Source organism: Arachis stenosperma, chromosome 5 (genome assembly GCF_014773155.1).
Source record: "Arachis stenosperma cultivar V10309 chromosome 5, arast.V10309.gnm1.PFL2, whole genome shotgun sequence".
Lineage (NCBI taxonomy): Eukaryota > Viridiplantae > Streptophyta > Magnoliopsida > Fabales > Fabaceae > Arachis > Arachis stenosperma.
This window is the reverse complement of record NC_080381.1, coordinates 72333003-72349729: the sequence shown is the minus strand read 5'-3', so window position 1 is coordinate 72349729 and position 16727 is coordinate 72333003. Positions and strand designations below refer to the sequence as shown.

The 16727-nt window shown below is 42.4% G+C and overlaps 1 non-coding gene across 1 annotated transcript; it reads left to right on the top strand.

Moving 5' to 3' along the window:
• Positions 1–16027: 16027 nt before the first annotated feature.
• Positions 16028–16135, top strand: LOC130983638 (small nucleolar RNA R71). The gene has a single exon (XR_009087620.1). It is a non-coding gene; the product is annotated as a small nucleolar RNA R71 (small nucleolar RNA).
• Positions 16136–16727: the final 592 nt, after the last annotated feature.

Below are 16727 nucleotides of genomic sequence, written 5' to 3'. Positions count from 1 at the left end.
ACCAAAGAACTGGATAACTTGTCTAGGCAAAAATTACCTCAAAAGAGACAGGACCCTGGGAAGTTCTTAATACCTTGTACCATAGGCACCATGACCTTTGAGAAGGCTCTGTGTGACCTAGGGTCAAGCATAAACCTCATGCCTCTCTCTGTAATGGAGAAGCTAGGGATCTTTGAGGTACAAGATGCAAGAATCTCACTAGAGATGGCAGACAATTCAAGAAAATAAGCTTATGGACTTGTAGAGGATGTTTTGGTAAAGGTTGAAGACCATTACATCACTGCTGATTTTATAGTCCTAGAAACTGGGAAGTGCATGGATGAATCCATCATCCTTGACAGACCCTTCCTAGCCACAGCAAAGGCTGTGATTGATGTTGACAGAGGAGAATTGATCATTCAAGTGAATGAAGAATCCTTTGTGTTTAAGGCTCAAGGATATCCCTCTGTTACCATGGAGAAAAAGCATGAAGAGCTTCTCTCAAAATAGAGTCAAACAGAGCCCCCACAGTCAAACTCTAAGTTTGGTGTTGGGAGGCCACAACCAACTTCTAAGTTTGGTGTTGAACCCCCAAATTCAAACTCTAAGTTTGGTGTTGGGAGGTTCCAACATTGCTCTGAACATCTGTGAGGCTCCATGAGAGCCCACTGTTAAGCTACTGACATTAAAGAAGCGCTTGTTAGGAGGCAACCCAATGTTATATTTATCTATTTCCATTTGTTATTTTATATTTTCTATAGGTTGATGATCATGGGAAGTCACAAAATCAATTGAAAAAGCAAAAACAGAATGAAAAACAGAAAGAAAAATAGCACACCCTAGAGGAAAAACTTGCTGGCGTTTAAATGCCAGTAAGGGCAGCAAATGGGAGTTTAACGCCCAGTCTGGCACCATTCTGGGCGTTTAATGCCAGAAAAGGGCACCAGACTGGCGTTTAACGCCAGGAATGGGCAAGAAGCTGGCGTTAAACGCCAGAGATGGGCACCAGCCCGGCGTTTAACGCCAGGATTGGCAATAAGAGCATTTTTTGCTCGCCACTTGGTGCAGGGATGAATTATCCTTGGCACCTCAGGATTTGTGGACCCCACAGGATCCCCACCTACCTCACCACTTTCTCTCTTCTTCACCCATTCACCAATCACCTCAACACCTCTTCCCCAAAACCCCTCACCTATCAAATCCCACTATTCTCTTCACCACTCACATCCATCCTTCATAAAACCCCACCTACCTCACCATTCAAATTCAAACCACTTTCCCTCCCAAACCCACCCATAATGACCGAACCATACACCCCCTCTCTACTACTATATAAACCCATCTTCACTCCTTCATTTTCACACAACCTAAACACTACTTCTCCCCCTTGGCCGAACCACAAAGCCACCTCCATCTCCTCTATTTCTTCTTCTTCTACTCTCTTCTTCCTTCTTTTGCTCGAGGACGAGCAAACCTTCTAAGTTTGGTGTGGTAAAAGCATTGCTTTTTGTTTTTCCATAACCATTTATGGCATCTAAGGCCGGAGAAACCTCTAGAAAGAGGAAAGGGAAGGCAAAAGCTTCCACCTCCGAGTCATGGAAGATGGAGAGATTCATCTCAAGGGTGCATCAAGACCACTTCTATGAAGTTGTGGCCATGAAGAAGGTGATCCCCGAGGTCCCTTTCAAACTCAAAAAGAGTGAATATCCAGAGATCCGACATGAGATCCAAAGAAGAGGTTGGGAAGTTCTTACCAACCCCATTCAACAAGTTGGAATCTTAATGGTTCAAGAGTTCTATGCCAATGCATGGATCACTAAGAACCATGATCAAAGTGTGAACCCGGACCGAAAGAATTGGCTTACAATGGTTCGGGGGAAATGCTTATATTTTAGTCCGAAAAATGTAAGGTTGGCATTTAACTTGTCCATGATGCAAGGAGATGAACACCCTTACACTAGAAGGGTCAACTTTGATCAAAGGTTGGACCAAGTCCTCATAGACATTTGTGAAGAGGGCGCTCAATGGAAGAGAGATTCAAGAGGGAAGCCGGTTCAACTGAGAAGGCATGACCTCAAGCCCGTGGCTAGGGGATGGTTGGAGTTTATCCAACGCTCAATCATTCCCACTAGCAACCGGTCCGAAGTTACTATAGACCGGGCTATCATGATTCATAGCATCATGATTGGAGAGGAAGTAGAAGTTCATGAGGTTATAGCCCAAGAACTTTATAAGGTGGCGGACAAGTCCTCTACCTTGGCAAGGTTAGCTTTCCCTCATCTCATTTGTCACCTCTGTTATTCAGTTGGAATTAACATAGAGGGAGACATTCTCATTGATGAGGACAAGCCCATCACTAAGAAAAGGATGGAGCAAACAAGAGATCCCACTCATCATGAAATCCCTGAGATGCCTCAAGGGATGCACTTTCCTCCTCAAAACTATTGGGAGTAAATCAACACCTCCCTAGGAGAATTGAGTTCCAACATGGGATAACTAAGAGTGGAGCACCAAGAACATTCCATCCTCCTCCATGAAATTAGAGAAGATCAAAGAATCATGAAAGAGGAGCAACAAAGGCAAGGAAGAGACATTGAGGAGCTCAAGTGCTCCATAAGATCTTCAAGAGGAAGAACAAGCCGCCATCACTAAGGTGGACCCGTTCTTTAATCTCCTTGTTCTTTATTTTCCTGTTTTTCGAATTTTCATGCTTATGTTTATCTATGTTTGTGTCTTATGATCATTAGTGTCTTAGTGTCTATGCCTTAAAGTTATGAATGTCCTATGAATCCATCACCTTTCTTAAATGAAAAATGTTCTTAATTAAAAAAGAGAAGAATTGCATAAATTTTGAATTTTATAACAGATTAATTATTTTGATATGGTGGCAATACTTTTGACTTCTGAATGTATGCTTGAATAGTGCATATGTCTTTTGAATTTGTTGTTCATGAATGTTGGCTCTTGAAAGAATGATGAAAAAAGAGACATGTTACTGAGGATCTGGAAAATCATAAAAATGATTCTTGAAGCAAGAAAAAGCAGTGAATACAAAAAAAAAAGAGATTATGTGCGGAAAAAAAAAAGAGAGAGAAAGCAAGCAGAAAAAGCCAATAGCCCTTTAAACCAAAAGGCAAGGGTAAAAATAAAGTCGTGATCCAAGGCAAAAAGAGTGTGCTTAAGAACCCTGGACACCTCTAATTGGGGACTCTAGCAAAGCTGAGTCACAATCTGAAAAGGTTCACCCAGTTATGTGTCTGTGGCATGTATGTATCCGGTGGTAATACTGGAAGACAGAGTGCTTTGGGCCACGGCCAAGACTCATAAAGTAGCTGTATTCAAGAATCATCATACTTAACTAGGAGAATCAATAACACTATCTGGATTCTGAGTTCCTATAGAAGCCATTCATTCTGAATTTCAAAGGATAGAGTGAGATGCCAAAACTGTTCAGAGGCAAAAAGCTAAAAGCCTCGCTCATCTAATTAATACTGATCTTCATAGATGTTTTTGAAATTCATTGCATATTCTCGTCTTTTTATCTTATTTGATTTTCAGTTGCTTGGGGACTAGCAACAATTTAAGTTTGGTGTTGTGATGAGCGGATAATTTATACGCTTTTTGGCATTGTTTTTAGTATGTTTTTAGTATGTTTTAGTTAGTTTTTATTATTTTTTAGTTAAAATTCACTTTTCTGGACTTTACTATGATTTTGTGTGTTTTTCTGTGATTTCAGGTATTTTCTGGCTGAAATTGAGGGACCTGAGCAAAAATCTGATTCAGAGGCTGAAAAGGACTGCAGATGCTGTTGGATTCTGACCTCCCTGCACTCGAAGTGAATTTTCTGGAGCTACAGAAACCCAATTGGCGCGCTCTCAATTGAGTTGGAAAGTAGGCATTCTGGGCTTTCCAGCAATGTATAATAGTTCATACTTTGCTCGAGATTTGATGGCCCAAACAGGCGTTCCAAGTCAGCTCAAGAATTCTGGCGTAAACCGCCAGAACTGGCACAAGAATGGGAGTTAAACGCCCAAACTGGCACAAAAGCTGGCGTTTAACTCCAAAAAAAGTCTCTACACATGAAAGCTTCAATGCTCAGCCCAAGCACACACCAAGTGGTCCGGAAGTGGATTTTTATGTCATTTACTCATCTTTGTAAACCCTAAGCTACTTGTTCTCTACAAATAGAACCTTTTGCTATTGTATTCTCATCTTTGGATCACTTTAGATCTTTAGATCATCTTTGGACGTCTAGTTCTTAGATCATTGGGGGCTGGCCTCTCGGCCATGCCTAGACCTTGTTCTTATGTATTTTCAACGGTGGAGTTTCTACACACCATAGATTAAGGTGTGGAGCTCTGCTGTACCTCGAGTATCAATGCAATTACTATTATTCTTCTATTCAATTTGGCTTATTCTTGTTATAAGATATCACTTGTTCCTCAACTTGATGAATATGATGATCCGTGACACTCATCATCATTCTCACCTATGAACGTGTGCCTGACAACCACCTCCGTTCTACCTTAGATTGAGTGGATATCTCTTGGATTCCTTAATCGGAATCTTCGTGGTATAAGCTAGAATTGATGGCGGCATTCAAGAGAATCTAGAAGGTCTAAACCTTGTTTGTGGTATTCTGAGTAGGATTCAAGGATTGAATGATTGTGACGAGCTTCAAACTCGCGATTGTGGGGCGTTAGTGACAGACGCAAAAGAATCACTGGATTCTATTCCGACATGATCGAGAACTGACAGCTGAATAGCCGTGCTGTGACAGAGCGCGTTGAAAATTTTCACTGAGAGGATGGGAGGTAGCCATTGACAACGGTGAAACCCTACATACAGCTTGCATTGGAAAGGAGTAAGAAGGATTGGATGAAGACAGTAGGAAAGCAGAGAGACGGAAGGGACAAAGCATCTCTATACGCTTATCTGAAATTCTCACCAATGAATTACATAAGTATCTCTATCTTTATTTTATGTTTTATTTATCTTTTAGTCATTAATCCTCCATAACCATTTGAATCCGCCTGACTGAGATTTACAAGATGACCATAGCTTGCTTCATACCAACAATCTCCGTGGGATCGACCCTTACTCGCGTAAGGTTTATTACTTGGACGACCCAGTGCACTTGCTGGTTAGTTGTGCGAAGTTGTGATAAAGAGTTGAGATTGCAATTGAGCGTACCATGTTGATGGTGCCATTGATGATCACAATTTTGTGCACCATGTGCGTACGCACACACCTGTGCGTACGCACACGTCCCAGCACGTGACTCATTTAATGGAAATCGCTGGGGGTGATTTCTAGGCCTCCAGAGCCTAGTTTTTGGACTCTCTGAAGCTGATTCTTCCTATATCTAAGAAGGCCTCACTCCATGTGAAGGGGGGAGAAATTGGGGTTAGTTTAGCATTATGTAGGTTATTTTCTAGAGAGAGAAGCTCCCCCTTCTCTCTAGAAATTAGGATTCTTAGTTTATTTTCTTTGCAATTTTCCTTTTTTTAATTCTTGTTTTAATCTAGGCTAAAACTTACAATTCTCCCATCTATTTCAAATGAGTAGGTCCCCGAGTAGGCATCTAGCTTAAATCTAGAAGTTCTCAAAAATGGTCTTCCAAGTAGGATAGATGATGCTCTCTCGGTCTTGCTTGATGGCATTTCAAGGACATAGAAGTCAATCAGAAACACCAACCCTTTGATATTCACCAATACGTCTTCCGCAACACCCGTCACGGTTATTATGCTTTTATCCTTTTGGTGTTTGTTGAGATTGGGAGGGAAAGTGTGTGAAACCAAGTAGTTTGCTATTGGGGCATACCAAGGAACTACTTCCGAGATTGCGTGCAAAGCATCTAAAGGAAAGGAGTCATTGATAGGAGTGGTGTCGCCTTTTGTGTGTTCGAGGCGACTTAGATGGTCCGCCACTAGGTTTTGGGAACCACTCCTATCCTTGATCTCCAAGTCAAATTCTTGTAACTAAAGCACCCAACGAATTAATCTCGGCTTTGATTCCTTTTTAGCCAACAAATACTTTAGTGCCGCGTGATCCGAGTACACTACAACCTTGGAACCAAGAAGATAGGCTTGGAACTTGTCCAAAGCAAAAACAATAGCTAGGAGTTCCTTTTCGGTAGTAGTGTAGTTGGATTGGGCTCCGTCTAGTGTTTTGGAAGCATAAGCTATGACATAGGGAATCTTACCCTCGCGTTGTGCTAACGCGGCTCCTATCGCATAATTCGAAGCATCACACATGATTTCAAATGGTTGAGTCCAATTTGGTCCTCGCACAATAGGAGCTTGTGTCAATGCTACTTTAAGTTTGTCATATGCTTCCATACATTCCTTGCTCAGCTCAAATTCAGTGTCCTTTGTAGTAGTCGAGAGAGAGGTAAGGCCACCTTGCTAAAGTCTTTGATGAATCTCCGGTAGAATCCTGCATGTCCAAGAAAAGAGCGGACTTCCCTCTCGGAGGAGGGGTAAGGTAAACTAGATATGACATTTATTTTTGCCGGATCTACGGAGATGCCTTCTTTTGAGACTATGTGTCCCAAAACAATGCCTTGTTTGACCATGAAATGACATTTTTCAAAATTTAAGACAAGGTTTGTTTTGGTGCATCTCTCTAAGACTTTTTCAAGGTTACCTAAGCAATGCTCAAATGAATCACCGTACACACTAAAGTCATCCATGAAAACTTCCATGCATTGCTCTAGAAAGTCCGCAAATAAGCTCATCATGCATCTTTGAAACGTTGCCGGTGCATTGCATAGGCCAAACGGCATACGCTTGTAAGCATACGTTCCAAAGGGGCAAGTAAATGTGGTTTTTTCTTGGTCCTCTAGAGCAATGTGAATTTGGAAGTAACCGGAGTACCCATCAAGAAAGCAATAATATGATTTACCGGCTAATCGATCAAGCATTTGATCAATGAATGGTAGTGGGAAGTGATCTTTTCTTGTGGCCGCATTCAACCTTCGATAGTCTATGCATATTCTCCAAGAGTTTTGCACTCTTGTTGCTATAAGTTCACCACTTTCGTTTTTGATTGTTGTCACCCCGGACTTCTTTGGCACTACTTGGACCGGGCTTACCCACTCGCTATCCGAGATAGGATAGATGATGTCCGCTTCAAGTAGCTTAGTGACTTCTTTTTTCACAACCTCAAGAATGGTTGGATTAAGTCTCCTTTGAGGTTGTCGGACCGGTCTTGCTCTTTCTTCAAGAAATATGTGGTGCTCGCATACTTGGGGGCTTATTCCCACTAGATCCGCCAAACTCCACCCAATTGGCCTTTTGTTTTTCCTCAATACATCTAGCAATTTTTCTTCTTGTTGAGTGGTTAACTCTTTTGCAATTATCACGGGGAGCTTTTGGGCTTCATCAAGATATGAGTACCTTAAGTGGGGTGGTAGTGGCTTCAATTCCATCTTTTTATCATTCTTTGAAGTTTGAGTTTCCGGATGGTTTGTATGGTGTGTGGTGTTTAGTTTGCTTGGACCTTCATTTGCTTCTTCAACCATGTACTTCTCATCTAACTTTGCAAGGTGCACTTCGGCAACCATGTTGTCAATTGGGTCACACCGAAATAGAGAGTGATTCTCCGGTGGATGCTTCATTGCTTCTTCTAGGCTAAAACTTACAATTCTCCCATCTATTTCAAATGAGTAGGCATCTAGCTTAAATCTAGAAGTTCTCAAAAATGGTCTTCCAAGTAGGATAGATGATGCTCTCTCGGTCTCGCTTGATGGCATTTCAAGGACATAGAAGTCAATCGGAAACACCAACCCTTTGATATTCACCAATACGTCTTCCGCAACACCCGTCACGGTTATTATGCTTTTATCCGCTAGGACAAATCTTGCCGTCGACCTTTTTAGTGGTGGCAACTTCAATACCCGGTAGACGGAGAGCGGCATGATGCTAACACATGCTCCGAGGTCACACATACAATCTATAAATTGAACTCCATTAACGGTGCAAGTGACCATACAAGGGCCCGGATCATCACACTTCTCGGGCAATGCTCCCATTAAAGCGGAAACAGAACTCCCCAATGGGATGGTTTCCAATTCAAGAATTCTATCCTTGTTCATGCATAGATCTTTAAGGAAATTTGCATATCTAGGAACTTGATGGATAGCATCAAAGAGGGGGATGGTTACCTCAACTTTCTTGAACATTTCTACCATTTTGGGGTCGAGTTCTATGCGCTTTCTAGCTTTCTTTGCAAGTGTTGGAAATGGGAGGGGTTGAGCAATTTCTTCTTCCAAGGTTCTCTTGGCCTTGGGGGTCTCCTTTGTTGGTTGGGCTTCATCCTCAACTATGACTTGTGGTGTTTCCTCTTCCACTACCTCTTCTATATCTATTCTCTTCTCCTCTTGGGCGGTTATGATGGGATTTGGGTCCTTTGCTTCCTTCTCTTTTAGTTGTGTTCCGGATCTAAGGGTGATGGCATTGATGCCCCCCTTAGGATTTGGTTGAGGTTGAGAGGGAATGACGCTTTGGATTGGGGGTTGAGGAGTGGGATTTGATGGTGTATCCATGCGTGCAAGAAGAGCTTGTAGTGTAGAGGTGAGGCTGGTGAGACCGGAAGCAAGTGTGTTTTGTAGTTCCTTTTGGCCTTGGATAATGGTCCGGAGTGTTTCTTCTTGGTTGGAGGGGGTGGTTGCATATGTGAGTTGAGGAGTTTGTGATTGGTTGGGTGGTGGTCTTTGATGTGGTGGTTGGTATGTTTGGTAGTTTCTTTGTGGGTTTTGTTGGTTGTATGGTTGATTTTGTGAGTTGTATGGTCGGTTTTGTGAGAAATTTTGTGAGTTGTTGCTCCATCTTTGACCTCCTCCATTGTTGTTGTTGTCCCTATTCCCTTGTTGATGATTGTCTCTCCAATTTTGATTATGGTATCCACTCCCTTGATTGTAGCTTCCTCCTTGATAAGGGTGCCCTTGGTTAGGATTACCGCCTTGGTAGTACCCTTGATTTGGGCGGTCATAGAAATTATGGGTAGCCGCCAAGGTGTTATCTTCTTGAAGGCTCGGGCACTCGTCCGTGTAGTGGAAGTAGCAAGAACAAATGCCACACACTTTTTGAGGGACCAATTGTTGGTTGTGTTGTTGAGGTGGTGGAGAGTGTTGTTGGTATGATTGAGGTTGTTGTGGTTGTTGTTGGTTCAATTGGAGTTGCCTCAAGATGGATGTCATCTCACTCAAGGATTGAGTTAGAGTGGTGGTTTCACTACTAGTTGATACCTCATTCACGGTCCTTGGGCGGTTGACTCTTCGTCTCATATGTTGATTGGATTCGGCTAAGTCAATGATAAGTTGCCATGCCTCCTCCGCAGTTTTATATTTGGACAAAGAACCATTGCTAGAGGTGTCCAAGAGAGTTCTATCTTGCTCTCGCATCCCTTGACATATGTATCCAAGCAATACTTGAGTGTCAATCATGTGATTAGGGCATGCGTCTAGTAGCTTGCGAAACCGTTCCCAATACTCGTATAGTGGTTCCGTCTCACCTTGCACAATACAAGACATTTCCTTCCTTAGTCTATCCATCTTCTCCGGGGGCAAGAATTTATCCAAGAATCCTCTTCTAAGTAAGTCCCAATCAGAGGTGACTTCACTAGATAGAGTGTAAAACCATTCTTTAGCCTTGTCCTCAAGAGAGAAACGGAAAGCAAACAACCATATAGCTGGTGCACGAAATTGTGATCATTACTTTGTCCATCTTCAAATAATCCCCGGTAATGGCTCCAAAGGCTTGGTGCTCAATACCATGGCATAAACACAACTTCGCACAACTAACCAGCAAGTGCACTGGGTCGTCCAAGTAATACCTTACGTGAGTAAGGGTCGATCCCACGGAGATTGTTGGTATGAAGCAAGCTATGGTCACCTTGTAGATCTCAGTCAGGCAGACTCAAATGGGTATAGTGATAAACGAATAAAGCATAAAGATAAAGATAGAGATACTTATGTATATCATTGGTGAGAGCTTCAGACAAGCGCATGAAGATGCCTTCCCTTCCGTCTCTCTGCTTTCCTACTGTCTTCATCCAATCCTTCTTACTCCTTTCCATGGCAAGCTTATGCAAGGGTTTCACCGTTGTCAGTGGCTACCTCCCATCCTCTCATTGGAAATGTTCAACGCACCCTGTCACGGCACGGCTATCCATCTGTCGGTTCTCAATCAGGCCGGAATAGAATCCAGTGATTCTTTTGCGTCTGTCACTAACGCCCCGCCTTCAGGAGTTTGAAGCACGTCACAGTCATTCAATCATTGAATCCTACTCAGAATACCACAGACAAGGTTAGACCTTCCGGATTCTCTTGAATGCCGCCATCAGTTCTCGCCTATACCACGAAGACTCTGATCTCACGGAATGGCTGGCTCGTTTGTCAGGCGAGCACTCGGTTGTCAGGCGATCAACCATGCATCGTGTTATCAGGAATCCAAGAGATATTCACTAGAGCTTTGATTGCTTGTAGAACAAGAATGGTTGTCAGTCACCTTGTTCATGAGTGAGAATGATGATGAGTGTCACGGATCATCACATTCATCAAGTTGAAGAACAAGTGATATCTTGGACAAAGAACAAGCGGAATTGAATGGAAGAACAATAGTAATTGCATTAATACTCGAGGTACAGCAGAGCTCCACACCTTAATCTATGGTGTGTAGAAACTCCACCGTTGAAAATACATAAGCATAAGGTCTAGGCATGGCCGAATGGCCAGCCTCCCAATGATCTAAGATAGCATAAAATGAAGATAGCTACCAAAGTCTGTAAATACAATAGTAAAAGGTCCTACTTATAGAGAACTAGTAGCCTAAGGTTTACAGAAATGAGTAAATGACATAAAAATCCACTTCCGGGCCCACTTGGTGTGTGCTTGGGCTGAGCAATGAAGCAATTTCGTGTAGAGACTCTTCTTGGAGTTAAACGCCAGCTTTTATGCCAGTTTGGGCGTTTAACTCCCATTTGGGTGCCAGTTCCAGCGTTTAACGCTGAGATTTCTTGAGGTGACTTTGAACGCCAGTTTGGGCCATCAAATCTTGGGCAAAGTATAAACTATCATATATTGCTGGAAAGCCCAGGATGTCTACTTTCCAACGCCGTTGGGAGCGCGCCAATTGGGCTTCTGTAGCTCCAGAAAATCCACTTCGAGTGCAGGGAGATCAGAATCCAACAGCATCTGCAGTCCTTTTGAGTCTCTGAATCAGATTTTTGCTCAGAACCTTCAATTTCAGCCAGAAAATACCTGAAATCACAGAAAAATACACAAACTCATAGTAAAGTCCAAAAAAGTGAATTTTAACTAAAAACTAATAAAAATATACTAAAAACTAACTAGATCATACTAAAAACATACTAAAAACAATGCCAAAAAGCGTACAAATTATCCGCTCATCACAACACCAAACTTAAATTGTTGCTTGTCCCCAAGCAACTGAAGATCAAATAAGATAAAAAGAAGAGAATGTGCAATGAATTCCAAAAACATCTATGAAGATCAGTATTAATTAGATGAGCGGGGCTTTTAGCTTTTTGCCTCTGAACAGTTTTGGCATCTCACTTTATCCTTTGGAATTCAGAATGATTGGCTTCTTTAGGAACTCAGAATCCAGATAGTGTTATTGATTCTCCTAGTTAAGTATGATGATTCTTGAACACAGCTACTTATTGAGTCTTGGCCGTGGCCCAAAGCACTCTGTCTTCCAGTATTACCACCGGATACATACATGCCACAGACACATAATTGGGTGAACCTTTTCAGATTGTGACTCAGCTTTGCTAAAGTCCCCAATTAGAGGTGTCCAGGGTTCTTAAGCACACTCTTTTTGCCTTGGATCACAACTTTATTCTTTCTTTTTCTTTCTTTTTCTCTTTTTTTTTTCAGTTTTTCTCTTCTTTTTTCCTTCTTTTTTTTTTGCTTGCTTCCTCTTTTTTTTGTATTCACTGCTTTTTCTTGCTTCAAGAATCATTTTTAATGATTTTTCAGATCATCAGTAACATGTCTCCTTTTTCATCATTCTTTCAAGAGCCAACATTCATGAACCACAAATTCAAAAGACATATGCACTGTTCATGCATACATTCAGAGAACAAAAGTAATGCCACCACATCAAAATAATTAAACTGCTATAAAATTCAAAATTCATGCAACTCTTTCCTTTTCAATTAAGCACGTTTTTATTTAAGAGAGGTGATGGATTCATAGGACATTCATAACTTTAAGGCATAGACACTAAAGACACTAATGATCACAAGACACAAACATAGGTAAACATAAGCATAAAATTCGAAAAATAGAAGAATAAAGAACAAGGAGATTAAAGAACGGGTCCACCTTAGTGATGGCGGCTCTTTCTTCCTCTTGAAGGTCTTATGGAGTGCTTGAGCTCCTCAATGTCTCTTCCTTGTCTTTGTTGCTCCTCTCTCATGATTCTTTGATCTTCTCTAATTTCATGGAGGATGATGGAGTGTTCTTGATGCTCCACCCTTAGTTGTCCCATGTTGGAACTCAATTCTCCTAGGGAGGTGTTTACTTGCTCCCAATAGTTTTGTGGAGGAAAGTGCATCCCTTGAGGTATCTCAGGGATCTCATGATGAGAGGGGTCTCTTGTGTGCTCCATCCTTTTCTTGGTGATGGGCTTGTCCTCATCAATAGGGGTATCTCCTTCTATGTCAACTCCAACTGAATAACAGAGGTGACAAATGAGATGAGGAAAGGCTAGCCTTGCCAAGGTGGAAGACTTGTCCGCCACTTTATAGAGTTCTTGGGCTATAACCTCATGAACTTCCACTTCTTCTCCAATCATGATGCTATGAATCATGATGGCCCGGTCTAGAGTAACTTCGGACCGGTTGCTAGTGGGAATGATTGAGCGTTGGATGAACTCCAACCATCCTCTAGCCATGGGCTTGAGGTCATGCCTTCTCAATTGAACCGGCTTGCCTCTTGAATCTCTCTTCCATTGTGCGCCCTCTTCACATATAACTGTGAGGACTTGGTCCAACCTTTGATCAAAGTTGACCCTTCTTGTGTAAGGATGTTCATCTCCTTGCATCATGGGCAAGTTGAATGCTACCCTCACACTTTCCGGACTGAAATCCAAGTAATTCCCCCGAACCATAGTAAGATAATTCTTTGGATCCGGGTTCATACTTTGATCATGGTTCTTTGTGATCCATGCATTGGCATAGAACTCTTGAACCATCAAGATTCCAACTTGTTGAATGGGGTTGGTAAGTACTTCCCAACCTCTTCTTCGGATCTCATGGCGGATCTCCGGATATTCACCCTTTTTGAGTGAAAAGGGGACCTCGGGGATCACCTTCTTCAAGGCCACAACTTCATAGAAGTGGTCTTGATGCACCCTTGAGATGAATCTATCCATCTCCCATGACTCGGAGGTGGAAGCTTTTGCCTTCCCTTTCCTCTTTCTAGAGGTTTCTCCGGCCTTGGATGCCATAAATGGTTATGGAAAACGAAAAAGCAACACTTTTACCACACCAAACTTAAAAGGTTTGCTCGTCCTCGAGCAAAAGAAGAAAGAAGAGAGTAGAAGAAGAAGAAATGAGGGAGAAGGATAGGGCTTTGTATTCAGCCAAAGAAGGGGGAAATTGGTGTTTAGGTTGTGTGAAAATGAAGGAGTGAAGAAGGGTATTTATAGGAGAGAGGGGAGATGGTGTTCGGCCATTATGGGTGGGTTTGGGAGGGAAAGTGGTTTGAATTTGAAGGGTGAGGTTGGTGGGGTTTTATGAAGGATGGATGTGAGTGGTGAAGAGAAAGATGGGATTTGATAGGTGAGGGGTTTTTGGGGAAGAGGTATTGAGGTGATTGGTGAATGGGGGAAGAAGAGAGAGGGTGGTGGTGGGGTTGGTGAGGGTCTTGTGGGGTCCACAGATCCTGTGGTGTCAAGGAAAAGTCATCCCTGCACCAAATGTTGCTCAAAATCACGTTTTGAGCTATTTCTGGCGTTAAACGCCGGGCTGGTGCCCATTCCTGGCGTTTAACGCCAGGTTTTTACCCTTTCCTGGCGTTTAACGCCAGTCTGGTGCCCCTTTCTGGCGTTAAACGCCCAGAATGGTGCCAGACTGGGCGTTAAACGCCCAACTGCTAGGCTTACTGGCGTTTGAACGCCAGCAACATCTTCCTCCAGGGTGTGCTGTTTTTCTTCCTGTTTTTCATTTTGTTTTTGCTTTTTTCATTGATTTTGTGACTTCTTATGATCATCAACCTACAAAAAAGATAAAATAACAAAAGGAAATGGTTAATTATAAAACATTGGGTTGCCTCCCAACAAGCGCTTCTTTAATGTCATTAGCTTGACAGATGGCTCTCATGGAGCCTCACAGATACTCAGAGAAATATTGGAACCTCCCAACACCAAACTTAGAGTTTGAATGTGGGGGTTCAACACCAAACTTAGAGTTTGGTTGTGGCCTCCCAACACCAAACTTAGAGTTTGACTGTGGGGGCTCTATTTGTCTCTGATTTGAGGGAAGCTCTTCAAGCTTCTTCTCCATGATGACAGAGGGATATCCTTGAGCCTTAAGCACCAAGGATTCTTCATTCACTTGAATGATCAACTCTCCTCTATCAACATCAATCACAGCCTTTGCTGTGGCTAGGAAGGGTCTGCCAAGGATGATGGATTCATCCATGCACTTCCCAGTCTCTAGGACTATGAAATCAGTAGGGATGTAATGGTCTTCAACTTTTACCAAAACATTCTCTATAAGTCCATGAGCTTGTTTTCTTGAGTTGTCTGCCATCTCTAGTGAGATACTTGCAGCTTGTACCTCAAAGATCCCTAGCTTCTCCATTACAGAGAGGGGCATGAGGTTTACACTTGACCCTAAGTCACACAAGGCCTTCTTGAAGGTCATGGTGCCTATGGTACAAGGTATGGAAAACTTCCCAGGATCTTGTCTCTTTTGAGGTAATTTTTGCCTAGACAAGTCATCCAGTTCTTTGGTGAGCAAAGGGGGTTCATCCTCCCAAGTCTCATTTCCAAATAACTTGTCATTTAGCTTCATGATTGCTCCAAGGTATTTAGCAACTTGCTCTTCAGTGATATACTCATCCTCTTCAGAGGAAGAATACTCATCAGAGCTCATGAATGGCAGAAGTAAGTCCAATGGAATCTCTATGGTCTCATTTTGAGCCTCAGATTCCCATGGTTCCTCATTGAGGAACTCAGAGGAGATTGGTGCACGCCCCATTGAGGTCTTCCTCAGTGGCGTCCTCCTCCTCTCTTTCCTCTCCATATTCGGCCATGTTTATGGCTTTGCACTCTCCTTTTGGATTTTCTTCTGTATTACTTGGGAGAGTACTAGGAGGGAGTTCAGTAACTTTCTTACTCAGCTGTCCCACTTGTGCCTCCAAATTCCTAATGGAGGACCTTGTTTCAGTCATGAAACTTTGAGTAGTTTTGATTAGATCAGAGACCATGGTTGCTAAGTCAGAAGTATTCTGCTTAGAACTCTCTGTCTGTTGCTGAGAAGATGATGGAAAAGGCTTGCCATTGCTAAACCTGTTTATTCCACCATTATTGTTGTTGAAACCTTGTTGAGGTCTCTCTTGATTCTTCCATGAGAAATTTGGGTGATTTCTCCATGAAGAATTATAGGTGTTTCCATAGGGTTCTCCTAGGTAATTCACCTCTTCCATTGAAGGGTTCTCAGGAACATAGGCTTCTTCTTCAGATGAAGCATCCTTAGTACTGCTTGGTGCATTTTGCATTCCAGACAGACTTTGAGAAATCAAATTGATTTGTTGAGTCAATATCTTGTTCTGAGCCAATATGGCATTCAGAGCATCAATCTCAAGAACTCCTTTCTTCTGATTAGTCCCATTGTTCACAGGATTCCTTTCAGAAGTGTACATGAATTGGTTATTTGCAACCATTTCAATTAGTTCCTGAGCCTCTGTAGGCGTCTTCTTCAGATGAAGAGATCCTCCAGCAGAGCTATCCAAAGACATCTTGGATAGTTCAGAGAGACCATCATAGAAAATACCTATGATGCTCCATTCAGAAAGCATGTCTGAGGGACATTTTCTGATTAATTGTTTGTATCTTTCCCAAGCTTCATAGAGGGATTCTCCATCCTTCTGTCTGAAGGTTTGGACTTCCACTCTAAGCTTACTCCATTTTTGAGGTGGAAAGAACTTTGCCAAGAAGGCATTGACTAGCTTTTCCCAAGAGTCCAGGCTATCTTTAGGTTGTGAGTCCAACCATATTCTAGCTCTGTCTCTTACAGCAAAAGGGAATAGCATCAGTCTGTAGACCTCAGGGTCAACCCCATTAGTCTTGACTGTGTCACAGATTTGCAAGAACTCAGCTAAAACTGATGAGGATCTTCCATTGGAAGTCCATGGAATTTGCAATTCTGTTGCATTAGAGAAACTAATTGAGGCTTAAGCTCAAAGTTGTTTGCTCCAATGGCAGGGATAGAGATGCTTCTCCCATAGAAGTTGGGAGTAGGTGCAGTAAAGTCACCCAGCACCTTCCTTGCATTGTTGGCATTGTTGTTGTTTTCGGCTGCCATGTGTTCTTCTTCTTTGAAGAATTCGGTCAGGTCCTCTAAAGAGAGTTGTGCTTTGGCTTCTCTTAGCTTTCGCTTCAAGGTCCTTTCAGGTTCAGGGTCAGCTTCAACAAGAATGCCTTTGTCTCTGCTCCTGCTCATATGAAAGAGAAGAGAACAAGAAGATGTGGAATCCTCTATGTCACAGTATA